General features: G+C 50.2%; 1 protein-coding gene and 1 non-coding gene across 3 annotated transcripts in view; one reads left to right on the top strand and one right to left on the bottom strand.

Moving 5' to 3' along the window:
* Positions 1 to 13,077, bottom strand: part of LOC119399690 (probable chitinase 10) — a 685,554-nt gene that overhangs the window by 136,450 nt on the left and 536,027 nt on the right. The gene's annotated exons all lie outside the window — the stretch shown is intronic.
* On the top strand, positions 11,514 to 11,585 carry Trnaw-cca (transfer RNA tryptophan (anticodon CCA)). Its single transcript has one exon. It is a non-coding gene; the product is annotated as a tRNA-Trp (tRNA).

The raw sequence follows: 13,077 nt of genomic DNA on the forward strand, positions 1-13,077 counted from the left end.
CTCTTTAATGCAACGTTCATTTTATTCCCACCGTGAGTGCAGATAATTTTAGATCAAAATGTCTATTGCGCTGTCTCCTAAGGTCACTCATCGCGTCGCAACGACCTTGAGCAGCCGGAAGGCAAGTGTGACAGGCGTGACGTCATGCCACGTGATCCGCTGTGGAGAGGCGCCCCAGCGGCGCTCCCTCGTAGCCTCGCCTCTGCGTTACCACATGACCAGGCGAAGGTTCGATGAAACACTGTGTGCATGGACTTTGCAAAACTAAGCCAAACATATCGCTCGGTCGTGATAACTAGGTTTAAGCTCTGTGTTTCAGCATCATCGGAAGACAGTCATTCTATGTCATGTCTCATGATCTTGCTGGCCCTACATAACACAAATAAACTTGAAACAGGGACCTAATACATCGATAGTGGCGGCAGTTAAAAGATCTCGCTGCTTCTACATGTCTGTACCTGTGGCTACCATCTTCTTCGGTGCTTTGTTAAAGGCTGCGAATTCGGTATAGTTGTTTGTTCGCCGTAGTCGAGTATACCAATTTATCACTCTCCGTAAACACTTTGTTCGAAGGCAAAGTGGGGCGCAGTAGCCGGCTCTTCTGTTCAGGCGAGGCAAGAAGGGCGACGCGATGCAAACAAGACACCGTTCTAGATCGTAGCCGTAATCAAATCGCCGCGACGAGGTCGTTGGAGATTCTGCTTCTCGTCAAGGACTCCGTTCTCCCCGAACTCTGCGATACATCGCCTAGAGCAATACAGTGACATCTCGGCCGCGACGGTTACGCGGGGCGCAGAGTTCACGTGCACGCTTGGAAGTGTACGCTACTGCGTTACACGTCGGCGTCGAATTGGGTCGACATGTCGTTCAACCGGCGACGCTGGCCCAATGTACGGCGCAGACACATCGCGAGACGCCGGCACCTCTGTCGCTTGTACTTGTACTGCATTTCTACGCTTCATTGCCTCCGAAATCAGTGTGTCGCGGTGTTCGTGTTGTCGAATCTCGAAGGCCGTGCCGTGTCTTAGCTTTGTCTTTTGTTTTTTGTTTTCTTAACGCGGAGCTCACTCCTGTCCTGTAGTGTTGTTCCTGATACATCTGAACGTCTTTATAGCTTTTCTGATGCGCAACAATACAAGCGTTTTTTTTAAGACACGCTCGTTAATTCGTAACACTACAACGTTTACCTGGCCGCTTGAGATGGGTCGTACAGCCACGCTCTGATGCCGAAAGAAGCCACGAATTGGTGGATTGCGAAGAAAAAGAATTAAACGAAGCGGCCACAAAATAACCACGAAAGATCTTTAACATTGAGATGGTGCCACCGCGTTTAGCGCAAGATGGCGCCGAGCTGTCCAAGTAGACGATCGTTACACAACCGTAAAGATTCTAAAGTAAAACGCGACCGCAGCCCCCGCGTGAACTCCGCTTGGCAGTCTTTCTTTGTCTTTCGATCTATCCCTTTCTCGCTCGTTCCAGCTTAGTGGCGCTTCTCAAACGGCCGCCCTGACCTCCCCACACCGGCGCAGGCCGGCGCTGTTTGGCAACCCAGACGAGAGAAAGAAACGCAAAACAAAAGCGAAAGGATTTGATAGAAACGCGAGATCTGGGACACCCATCCCTAGAGGGCGCCCCGGGTGAAGCCGTTTGCGGCCGCCAGGAGCAGCACAGTCGCTCGGTCAGTCTTCTGGAACGACCGCGCTTGCGCTATCGGCACGCGCGTATTAATCGCGACCCCGCGGTTGAGCTCAAATGATGCGTGACCAATGGGACGCCATTACGCACGTCAAGCGGGTAACACCGAAAGGCACACTACGACCTCAACCGCCGCCTCCAAGCACTTGAGGGCGCTGCCGGCCGTCCTTGAAACAGAACTAAAGAACTGAAAGGAGTTCGTCCGCATGCTCGACACGCTTATGCACACGCGGATGCGAGCGTCTTCTGCCGTTACGCGTACCTGTCGTCTGCTCGAGGTGTCCGTCAAAATCTTGTGTTCTTGAGCATCACGTTTGGACAGATGGGTGCACGAAGTGGATTGCTAGGCTTTGCCATTGTTCGAGCGCGAGGGGTAGGTGTGACGCAACTGCCGCTTGTGATGACGCAAGGTTCCATTAGACACGCCTGTTGTCCAGACAAGCGTGCCGCCCCAGTGGCGGGTTTGTTGCGCTTTGGGTTTATTTGGACCATGCTGCGTACATGCATCTAGTGTCTTCGTGTAAGTTTGTTTCTGTCAGAAGTCCCTCTGATCCCGATCTGATAGGCAACCTCTGACCCAGAAAACCGTTCCCAATCCTATGGCTGAAAGAAACTGACAGTTTTGGATGACCCACATGACATAACCGATTGAAACAGTCATCGTTCCATGAACGAAGATAAAAGAAAAGATATTCCGTTTTTCTAAAGTTATTCTTTTTTATTACTTTCACCTCTATGGTGGCATCATCTGCAGGCAAAATTTTGTCTTGTAGTACGTCAACGCTGAGTACTGTGGTTGCGAAACGAATTGCCAATCTCAGGTTGCATGTTTTCCACCTATGCACCATAGCAAATTTCAGCCCTTCAAACTATTTCGCTGGAGTCCCTTATCCCTGTCAAATTACGGCGCCATTGCCGCCAATTTTCACCTTACGCGAAGGCCGGCTTGGTCGCTCATCCAAGGGGTCTAACGGTCGTTTGTTGTTGTTGTTGGAGTTATTGCTGTGCAACGTGGCGCCCAGTAACATTGCGAAAGCAATTTGCATCCTCGTTTTGTTATTTAATTATGCCTCGAGCCTACCCAGGCAACACAAGAATTTTCAGGGGCGTCCCAAAAAGGTCCAGACGTAGCGCATCCCAATGATGACGTCCCGTAGACCTTCAAGCGATGCTCTTGTCGACAAAGTTCGAGATTCGCGGAACGCGGACATTATTTAGGTGCGGTAGTTGTAATCTCCATGCGAGATACTTCATGCGTCTGTCCATCATGAGATGGCGTGCCGCAAACCGTTGAGTGTCCTTAGTGCTTTCTTTGAAGTTAGTGCGTCTTTTATACTACTCCACCATAGGCATCACAGGCAGGTTTGTTTTTTTTTTTTGCTTTTTTGCCTAAATGTGACGCCCCTGCTTTAATAATACATTAAACGTCCGCATTAAATGCGGCGCTTAGCGAGTCTACCATGTTAACCATTTTAAGTTAAGAGTGACGCAAAAGCTCAGTGTCACGTGCTACAAGAACGGCCAATGCGGCGTTGGCGTACGGACGATGAAACAAAAGGATTACAGCAGAAGCCGTGTAACGGTGATGGTTAACGCCATTGCGTATAACATTGTCGTTGATGACGCAGACACATACATTGAACTAAAGGGCGGCCCAATGACACTCTTCCAGGGTTGTCAAAAAGCGCTGGAGTGCAAGAAGAAAGTCCTTAAAAGGCCAGTTATATTGAAAACCCACCTAGCGTCTGAACGTGGTTGCTTGCACGCCCGACATTCGAGAGCTTTAGAATTGGGCATCCAGACCTTGTGTTCCTTTATGTACGCAAGCTACCTTTGAAAATTAATCCGCATACCCTAGAGGTCGGCGTATGACGCATGCGCAGTGGCAATAAACGCAAGCTATTGCATGGGCAAAGGTTTGGGTACGCTGTTCTGAAACTGCCTATTCTTCAAGGTGTTCTATTCCGCCTGATCAGTAATAAGGTTGTATCGTAGTCGTTAGAGTATCGGGTTACGGAAATTTACAGAGGTCCAGAGTTCTAATGCAGCATCGGAACATTTCACTTGTTTTTTTTTTTTATTATTCACTTCTTCACAGACGCCACTTCACAGCTGTCGCTGCTTCCTTCCAGGCCCGATTCGCAGCTGCGGGGACAAAGAGAACAAAAGAAAAGTTTGTTGCGCCAAAAGACTCCGTGTGGTTAATCTCGATATGAAGCCCTCTTCTAAAGCCCCACTGACCACCATGAAGCTTGTAACACCGCCGCGTCTTTATCAGGGTCGCTAGTTGCCGCTACCTCCCCCGCGATGTCACTTGAGAAATCCGTGCCTCCCAAGGCCACGTTCTGAGCGATTGTGATGAACTCACCAGCATAAATACTGCCTGGGCTGGGCGCTCTGTACGCTGGTAAGTAATGCATGTCAGTGCGGCTGCGTGGTCACTGCATCAGGGACATATCCTGGTTGTGGATACTTCTGGAAACGTTGCGTTCAGTATCGATATGTGCGGGTATACGTTTGTTTGAAGGCGGTGCCAGTCCCCTGGCCTGTTTCTTCCTTAACTTGGGATGTGGTGCCGTTGTGGACATGCTCGTCAGAGCCCGCTCAACCCAAACGGACAACTTTTCCGACCTGATGGACTCACGCAATAACGCAAAACGACGGCGACTTCTGCATCGCGTTGGACGCTTTAATGACACTCACTGATCGACTTCCGTCTTGTCCAGAGCGACCAACGGCTCTTGGCTTCCTCCTGGAGCTGTTTACATACGACCCATATGGAGAGACGAGAGTCGAGACCCCAAACGACGACATCGACAAGAATAGGGCGATGCGATCTCGGACAGCAATCGGCATAAAGACGCCCACGGTGTGTGTTGCTTCCGTCACAACTACCAGACAAGAATCCCAAGCGACACGCTGTCGGGAAGGACAACTCACCATACGTCATGAATACGATGTCAGTGACGCATAGGTCATAAACAACGGTCTGCACGAATGCACTGCGTCCTGCAGATCGCATAGTCGTAAACATCTCGGCCTAAGGGGGCCACCTACATTGGCATCGTCATCACTCGTAAGATTAGGTTTCTCAATAGGTGCCTTCCAAATCTAGGCCCCACAGAGGGCTGCCTCTGTGTAACATCTAGGCACGAATTGCGAAGGCCGCGTTTTTCCTAATGGCATGTGCCCGAATGAATTACGCTGACGGAAAGGAAGCCTTAGAAGGCCCCTTTCGAGAAACACTTTTCGTACTTCCGAAAACCCGGAACGACAATGCCAAACGCAAGGAAGACTGGACAAAAATGGTGCCAGGAGTATGAGGGTGTTGCCATTTGTCGTGTGGTGAGGCGCACAGGTGGTCAATGTTATGAACTGCGAAAATGTATGATTCGCTTATTCGCACCAGCTGAAAACCTGCACAGTATCCAACTGCACAGTATCAAACCTGCACAGTAGATACTGCTTCAGTATCCAAGGACACAATTATGGTAAAATTTTGATATTCACACGAATTCATGTGCTTTGAGGTCCAAACTAGTTATAACAATGAAAATAAGACAAAATTTAAATAGAGTACCAGCGTTCATGTATCAGTTAATACATAGTCTTCTACATTTGGCAATGTCGACGTACGGTTTTCAACAGCGGCTCATAAATGAAGACGCAACCCAGGAGTAGGCGTAAATCGCCTACTGTGCGGCATAGTTCGGTGACCATTCTGGTATCAAGAATCCGTCCTGTAGAATAACAGATGCTCACTCGACGAAGCAAACTGTCGGGCCGGTATTCTTCATACGTCTGAGAACTCCCAGCTGTACATGTCGCCTACAGCGCTATATATATAAGCTCATCTATGCAGCAACGAGGCTTCGCAGCGGGCGTCACTCACAACCAACAAGTCTGCGACTAGGAAATAAAGCGCGACGCTGTCTGCCAGCCACGCACGCGGAAACAGACCGTCAAAAAAGAAACGGAAAAGTAGACTAGAAGCACCGCATTGTGCGCCTACGAGCGAAGGGTTCAGTCACGAAAGAACAACCCGCAATGTAGTTCGCCATTCCAGCCGCCAGCAGCAGCAGCAAAGCGGCGACACAATGGCCGCGCAAGAAAACACGACCACCTCCTGTTTTACAAGAGCTAGCTAGACCGAGGCCACAGCAGCCACTGCAGGCTTCCGTTGTGCTTCTAGCTATAGCGAAGTAACCTCAGCCTCGTGAGTACATTGGTCGTTGTGTGTACAAGGTGTGTACACTACCCTTCCACTGTCAGGGGAAGCTACGACACACACAGCGTGCGCACACCAACAACGTTTAACCATTTAACCGTCTTTGTGTGCACCCTCGACTCACGACGCCGGAGAATATAGTCAGCACCGCGTATCACCCAGGTCTAAAAGAATACGCGTCTTTATCTTTTCCGCGAGGGTATATATTCTCTCTATTTACGTTGCGTCGCCCGTCACGGTCCTTCCACGTCTTAAGCCTAACTCAAGCGCTGACCTCAAGGGCACACCATCTGTCTTTGCGCCTGTCAGGGTTAGCACACACACGTGGAGTCAGAGGGCAGGTGTACACGTGCACTAGTACGCATAAGCGATAAAGCACGGAGGACAGTAATTCGAATCGTTACGCCAACCCCAGGTGACCCCTGGCAGGTGCGTTGTATACATAAGAGCACACTGACACCACATAAGAGACCACGGTAATCGTTTTCGTCTGCAACCTGCGAGAGACTTACAGCATCAGACGATCGGAAACAGCTGGCTAAGACGCGGACTAGTGTATTGTTACATTGTGATTGCCCGCAGCTCGGGCCTTGATGGGACCCACGGGACCGTGACGCTAATGCCCGCCTATGTAAGGCATAACGTACCCCCTTACGACCAGGTTAAATAACGCCTCGAGGCTCGTATATCTTATTGCGACGGCAGGGGGAAGGACCTCGCCGTCTTCCCAGTTGTCCGAAGCTGCGGTTCTTTGTTCGTGTGCAAATTAGAGACGCCTGGAGAGACTTCCGGAAGCATACCAATTACTTCCGGTTATGGAACCCTTTATGGGCGCTGCAACACGTTTTCGCTACGGGCGTCGCCTCAAGCGTGCAACGTGTTTATCTGCCTGTATTACTGGAAAGCTCTTATTGAAAATTACTTCACGTGTGGCTTGCAATTCTCTGAAAGGTTTGGACGTTATAAGCGGTTTTACATAACGCGCACGAGTGCCGCCGCCTTTGGCTTTTAAACGAAGGTTTGTTTCTTTTTTTATTTTTGTAGGTCACGACGTGAATACTATAAGGTCATGAAACTCCGAATGCACCAACCCAACCATTTTCATGCGTGCGCATCTACCGTAGCATTATTCGTTTAGTTGTCAAAGATACAAAACGGCAATACTACAGCCCAACATGAACGCACTGAAACCTTTCCATAAAGTAGTCTATAGACTGAGAAGAGTGTTATGTACCCCAAGCTAATACAATATAAAAGCACTCGCAGCATACGTGCGCGTTTCAGAGCTGACTCTTATCGAATGGTCAATCTTGATTATCGATTAGTCACTACCAAACTCGCAACTACAGGCGAGCATTCAGACTGCTGATATCATGGATCTCAAGTGTGCAAGCGATGCTCCTGGTTGAGATACAAGAAATATTCGAGTTGGTAGCTCACGTGATTTGCTGATAAGGCGATTGGGTCCTTATGACTGGCGCTTTACTAATGGTCAACAACAGGTTAGACGTAACGTTCCCAAAAGTGCCTCAATGAGTAGGATATTAACCTGCGGAGGTTTAGGGTAAAATTTCTAGCCACGATGGCCGCATTTATACTGCGGTGAAACGCGAGAACGCACATAAACTTAGGTGGACGTGAGTGAAACAAAATCACGTCGTCGCATTTAGTTCTCGACGCTGTCCTCAAAACACTACTGCATAGTTTCACGGATAATGTTATATCTTACAGTATATTGTGATTGTATCAGCTGGTGCACTGATTTCATTACAAGAGTTCAACTCAAGTTCATTTCAACTCAAGAGTTCGGAACAAAAAAAAGCACGTTTCACCACTTTAGGGGGCTTTGGAACATGTATTCGTGTTTCACTTGAAGCATTTTGAGCGAAAGTGTAGGTAGCTCGCTGTGTTTATCGTCATCCATGAATGATATCGCACACGCTGATCACTACTATTAAATCCACGGCGTCAGGTCGTAGATCCACGCGTTTCAATATCAGAAAAGCCACACGTTTGTTTTGATTTCTTTTTCTTGCACGACACTGCCGCACAGGCACCTACTTCGGCACATATGTTACAACTCGGCAAGGTCACGGCAGCGGAACCAAACCGACAGCGCTCTGGCAAACTGACAAAAAGGAATTCCTGCCCACACAAACCGCAACCATCAATGCACGCAATTTCGGAACCAAACCGCCCAAGCTGCCATTGGGCTCCCGGCGCGTCTGCCAGCATACAGCCGTGCAGCGCTCCGCGCCGTCAACCTAGCTACGCGATTCGGTCTTCCAAGCGAAATGAGCGCGCATGCACGACGCGAAATTGCCCCAATGCCTCGCGCGCTAGTCGGCTGCCCGATAATGACGGCCCCGCTGAAACAGGCGCCCAATCGACTCGGCAGTCGGCCACCGTGTAGACAACGAAAAGCCAAGCCGAGCCAGCAGCCGGCCGTCGGCGCGCGAGCGAGCGCTTTTCGCCGGTCGAGACGGCTGACCCAGTTTTGTCGGGGAGACGTCGCCTATGAGCCGTGCTTCCACCGGTCTTGCGCGTGGTTCTGCAGGGTTGCCTCGAATGTAGAGGAGAGCAGGGGGGAGAGAAGCAGCGGCTCTTTCTGCGGTGGCTTGCTGTAAGAGGAGGTCGGCTCGCCGGTGAAACATTTTGCGGACTCGCTCGTTGCTTTGTAGACAGGCGCATTGAATGAGTGCTACATCTTGGAATTGTGCTTTATACGGGTGTGTTTGCGTGCTCTTGCGTCTTTCTTGTGACCTCGTCTGCATCCGCAGCAACGGTTATTCCGAAAGTGCGTACCAAAACTCTGCAATTGCAGCACGACTTGATGTGCGAACGCTACCATGCGTGTTGTAGAATGTTTGTTGGCGTGTTTTTTAGAGCTTTTCGATCGCAAAAACAAAGTGTGATTCACTAGCCGTCTTCGTAAGTTACATCGTCAGGATTGACCTGAATTTTCTTCGGGGATCAAGTTTATTGCATAAGTTATTCCTGTGTATGTGTCTGTGTGTGAGAGAGAGAGCGTGGATACGAATCTAGGTGAGAAACAAAACAATGTTATTGTTAGTGTTGGGCCTCCGACGTGAATCGAACCTTGAAGCGGAAGCCACGTGTCCTCGAGGGTCATCGGCAGCGCGGGTCTATCCATCCAAGGAACGCCGTCCACGCTTCCTCGGTCATGGACACCATGGCCCGACCGCTGCTACAGCTACACATCCAACCATCCCAGGACGGCGTCCAGGCCTCCTCGGTGGCTCAAGGGCACGCTTACCCCGGCACCGCCAAGACAGTGCACGGCCTACCGTTGCCCGGGAATGCCGCTCACACTTCCCGTCGCGACACCCTCTCATTCAGGGCTCCATCGACACCTGAGCCGCTTTGGGATGCTCCTTCGGACCAACAGCCCGCCATCATGGGCCCGACCACCACTGCCTACTGGTCAGACATTACTGGCTCTGCACGCGAACCATCGGAGAGCGCCGCGCACCTGCGGCGTACTATTGCGCGACTCCGCGTCACGGCCAACGCCTTGACAGCGTCGAGCTCTGCGCTGTTTCCTCCAATAATTCCCGCACTGACAGCCATCAACACCATGTTGGACGTAGCCACCTCGCTAGACCTCGAGGCCAGCTCGCCTGAGCAACGTAGAGAGCTCCAGTCTACCCTCAGCCAGGTCTCTATTCAGCTTGGTGACTTCGCGTACACAATCTACCGCTTCACGCCTGCCGTGTCACTATCCCAGGCTACTTTCGTACTACCGGAGTTCCGCGGCTTCCAGGACGACGCCGAAAAATGGGTGGCAACCGTCAACGCCCTGGGAGATCGCGAAGCCTGGACGGAGGCGCAGAAATGGTCCACGGCGGTAGACCGCCTCCGAGAAGGTGCCGCGGCGTGGCACAGGTACGAAGGCGTGGCGCAGCAGTCCTGGGCAGGGTGGAGTGCAGCCCTGATTGCCGCTTTCGGCCTGATGCCCGGTACCTTCGGTGCGTCCAAGACCTCCACCGAGGACGGAGTTATGGAGGGCCACAACCTCGAGGCTCCTACTGCGCAGTGCAGCTTAACGGAGAGCTTCCCAACCTCTCCTCGTACAAGCTCTGGACTCACGCAGTGCTGTGCCGATGTCCTACACAGGACCACTACGACAAGAAGCCGAGACTACATTCCGTCCACGGGATTTGGTAACGCGGGCCCCAATATCATCTTCCCTTCAGGACATGGGCGTGCCGGCTCCTCTCGTGCTTGACACGCTGCCAATTCAGAAGGAGGACGACTCCATGCCCATCAGCAACGTCTTCTCAGACTCGTCAGAGCCCCATCCGCGACTTCAAGCGCGTTCATTCGCCGCCTGCGCCGATGGCCACCTCGGGCTAAGAGAGCAAGAAAATGTGGCAAGGGAACCCGAAAGTAAGGAGAAGCAGCCTCAAATGGTCAGACCGGACGCACTGAAAGGAGAGGACCCGCAGCACATCATGGGAGACTTGCAGAGGATCGATGAAATGAAGCAGCTCAATGCCCCCAACACGCTGATGTTGGGTGAGAAGGTTCTCCGGAACAAGCGCTCGAGTGTTGCCCAATCGCGAACCCTATCGCAGGTTGAGGTACCGTCAGCGATCCTCAAGCATCCTGCGCGGCACCCTTCAATTAAGGTGCCCGATGTGCCACTCGGATCGGCTCCAGAGCCGTCGGACATTGATGGAATACACAGTACGCGCTCCATTACTAACACAGAGAGAGTGGCCAAAGAAAAAGGCTTCTCAGTTTGGTCGAAGTCATGCAAGATTCTTTTTGCTGACAAATCCCCTTCTGGTATGCCGCACCTGCCGTTTCCTTCGAGACACAGCGAAAGCCGGCCGCCAGATGCATGTTTCACAGCTCACATGATGTCACTGCGTGACCCAGACCGACCAGCGCGAGGAAGTCAGTGTCGCCCACCAGAGACGCTTCTTGCAGATTCCCCATCCACGTTGCGGTGTGGTCGGGGCCGACCACCACGAAGCAGTCAACCACGCCCACCAGAAACATTGTCGGCAGCTCCACGCGCTCGCAGTCATGGCCGAGTGTGAGGACGAAGAGCGACACCGGTGCTGTGGCGCGCGGGCAGCTAGATAGAGGCAGAGGAAGAAGAGGTTTAGACAATAGAACAGCTAGCCCAGGATCGGGTGTTGTCTCTATCTCGTCCTTTACATTAGCGTTGTTTTACCTACGCTAACACTATCATTGCTGTGGTTTTTCGGCGAGAAGAGTTAAAATTTACTAGGGTTTACTTAGAGGATAAATAGAGCATATCGCTAAGAACCAAACTAGAAACAACAGAACAAAATTGAGTTGGCCCGCATGATGCGGTCCTTATGAAACGTATAGTCACTGTAGAAATGATTAATTAGTCCCGTAATTTAAGTAACATGTATGCGGAAGCGCTGTTCTGCCTAGAAAAAACAATATCTTATTGGTTTGTAATAAAGCCGAGCAACGTTTTTTCACAGGATGACAACCAAAATAACTAAATAAATAAACGAATCACTGCAGCAACGTAACCATCTTAGTTTCGATTCCGCTGCTCTCGTTTCAAGTGCGTCTACCGTCGGACTCGGTGGCGCAATGGTAGCGCGTCTGACTCCAGATCAGAAGGTTGCGTGTTCGAATCACGTCCGGGTCAATTTTTTTTTCGTTTCACCGTGTCATGCGTTCGATTTCTTTTCTGTTTTTTTTCCTGGTGGTATTTGTTTCTATTGCAAGTAGGCTCATATTTGATGCATATATCGTTTCACGAGCCGCTTTGAACTTAATGCTAATGCATCCTTTATGTTGCCCACATTAAAACGTTCGTTCGTTCTACACTCGTATGCAATCTCGCCAGCATGCTGGAAATTCATAACTTGGCGATGATTTCATATTTCTCAGTATTATCGCGCTCAACTTTTTGTCCATTCAATGATAAGTGTCTAGACAAACGGTCCTACGTTCATGGCGTTACAACGAGCCTTCAGTAGTCCTGGAAAAACAAAAGAAAGAAGCACTGCGACCTTTTCGATTTAGACTGATTCCAAATGCAAAGCGCGATGCCCGTAATATGCGCTTACGTAACCTCGGAAATCGGACCACTGGATGTCATCAAGCATTCTGGCGCCGTTTTGGGGAAGTCGATTTACAATAATATGTCTAACTTACCGTTTATTAAGACGAATCATTTTACGCAAAGGGAACTAAGCTTTCAAAAGTAGTTTTCCGGCCAGTTCTTTGGCTCGCCCTTAAAAAAAAATGCGTGCTGACATTTGGACAAGAAAAATCTCTGTTGACGTTAAGTAGGACGTACAAACACTCCACTACGAGAATAATATAATGAAATTATGTGTCGAAACAGAACACAATCTTTCTGTAGTGCCTATCGCATATGTTCGCATACTACGAGCAGGGGCGTAGGCAGAATTTTTTTTTTTTGGGGGGGGGGGGGGGGGCACCTTCTTGATCGATAGTGGGGGCCGGGCAGGCAGGTGTGGTCGAGTGTCATTTTGTGCTCTTTATGCAATGGAAAGCAAAAATAATTTCAAGGGGGTGGGGGGTGCACGGGCCTGGTGTGCCACCCCCTGGCTACGCCACTGACTACGAGTGCTGCTTAGTGCGGGTAAACTGCTAGGTAACGTTGAGTAGCGCTTAACTATGTGTTAGCTCCTCTTGGTTTATATCGGCTAACCTTTACCTTCCCTTGTCATATAATGTATTCTGTCTCGCTTCATTTAAGCGTTGCACGCGTTACGACAGTTTTCCTCGGGGGAAACTTGCCGGCACTTCTCATTTGTCAGAGCACATCTCGTTGCTAACCATTGAGCGATTTCTAAACGCTGCGGTGTCGTAGTTTCCCATATTGCCAGCACTGGTTAGCACTCGCTAATGTTGTGTAAGTAGAGCTAATGTCGGGTAACGTTGCCTAATGTGTAGAAAAATTGTAGCCAATGCTCCGAAATGTTGGCTAAATGTGGTTACATCATTGATGCTGCTTTCCGAACGTCGGCCAATTTCGTCGCAAATTGGCTAAACTATGTGAAGTGTAGACTAATGTCGGCTATTGTAAGCTATGCGCTCCTATGACAGCAACATTGATTCCGTGAAATCTATATCCACTAATGCTATCTCATATACATAGACAGCAG

Source organism: Rhipicephalus sanguineus, chromosome 7, assembly GCF_013339695.2.
Source record: "Rhipicephalus sanguineus isolate Rsan-2018 chromosome 7, BIME_Rsan_1.4, whole genome shotgun sequence".
In the NCBI taxonomy this organism is placed as follows: domain Eukaryota; kingdom Metazoa; phylum Arthropoda; class Arachnida; order Ixodida; family Ixodidae; genus Rhipicephalus; species Rhipicephalus sanguineus.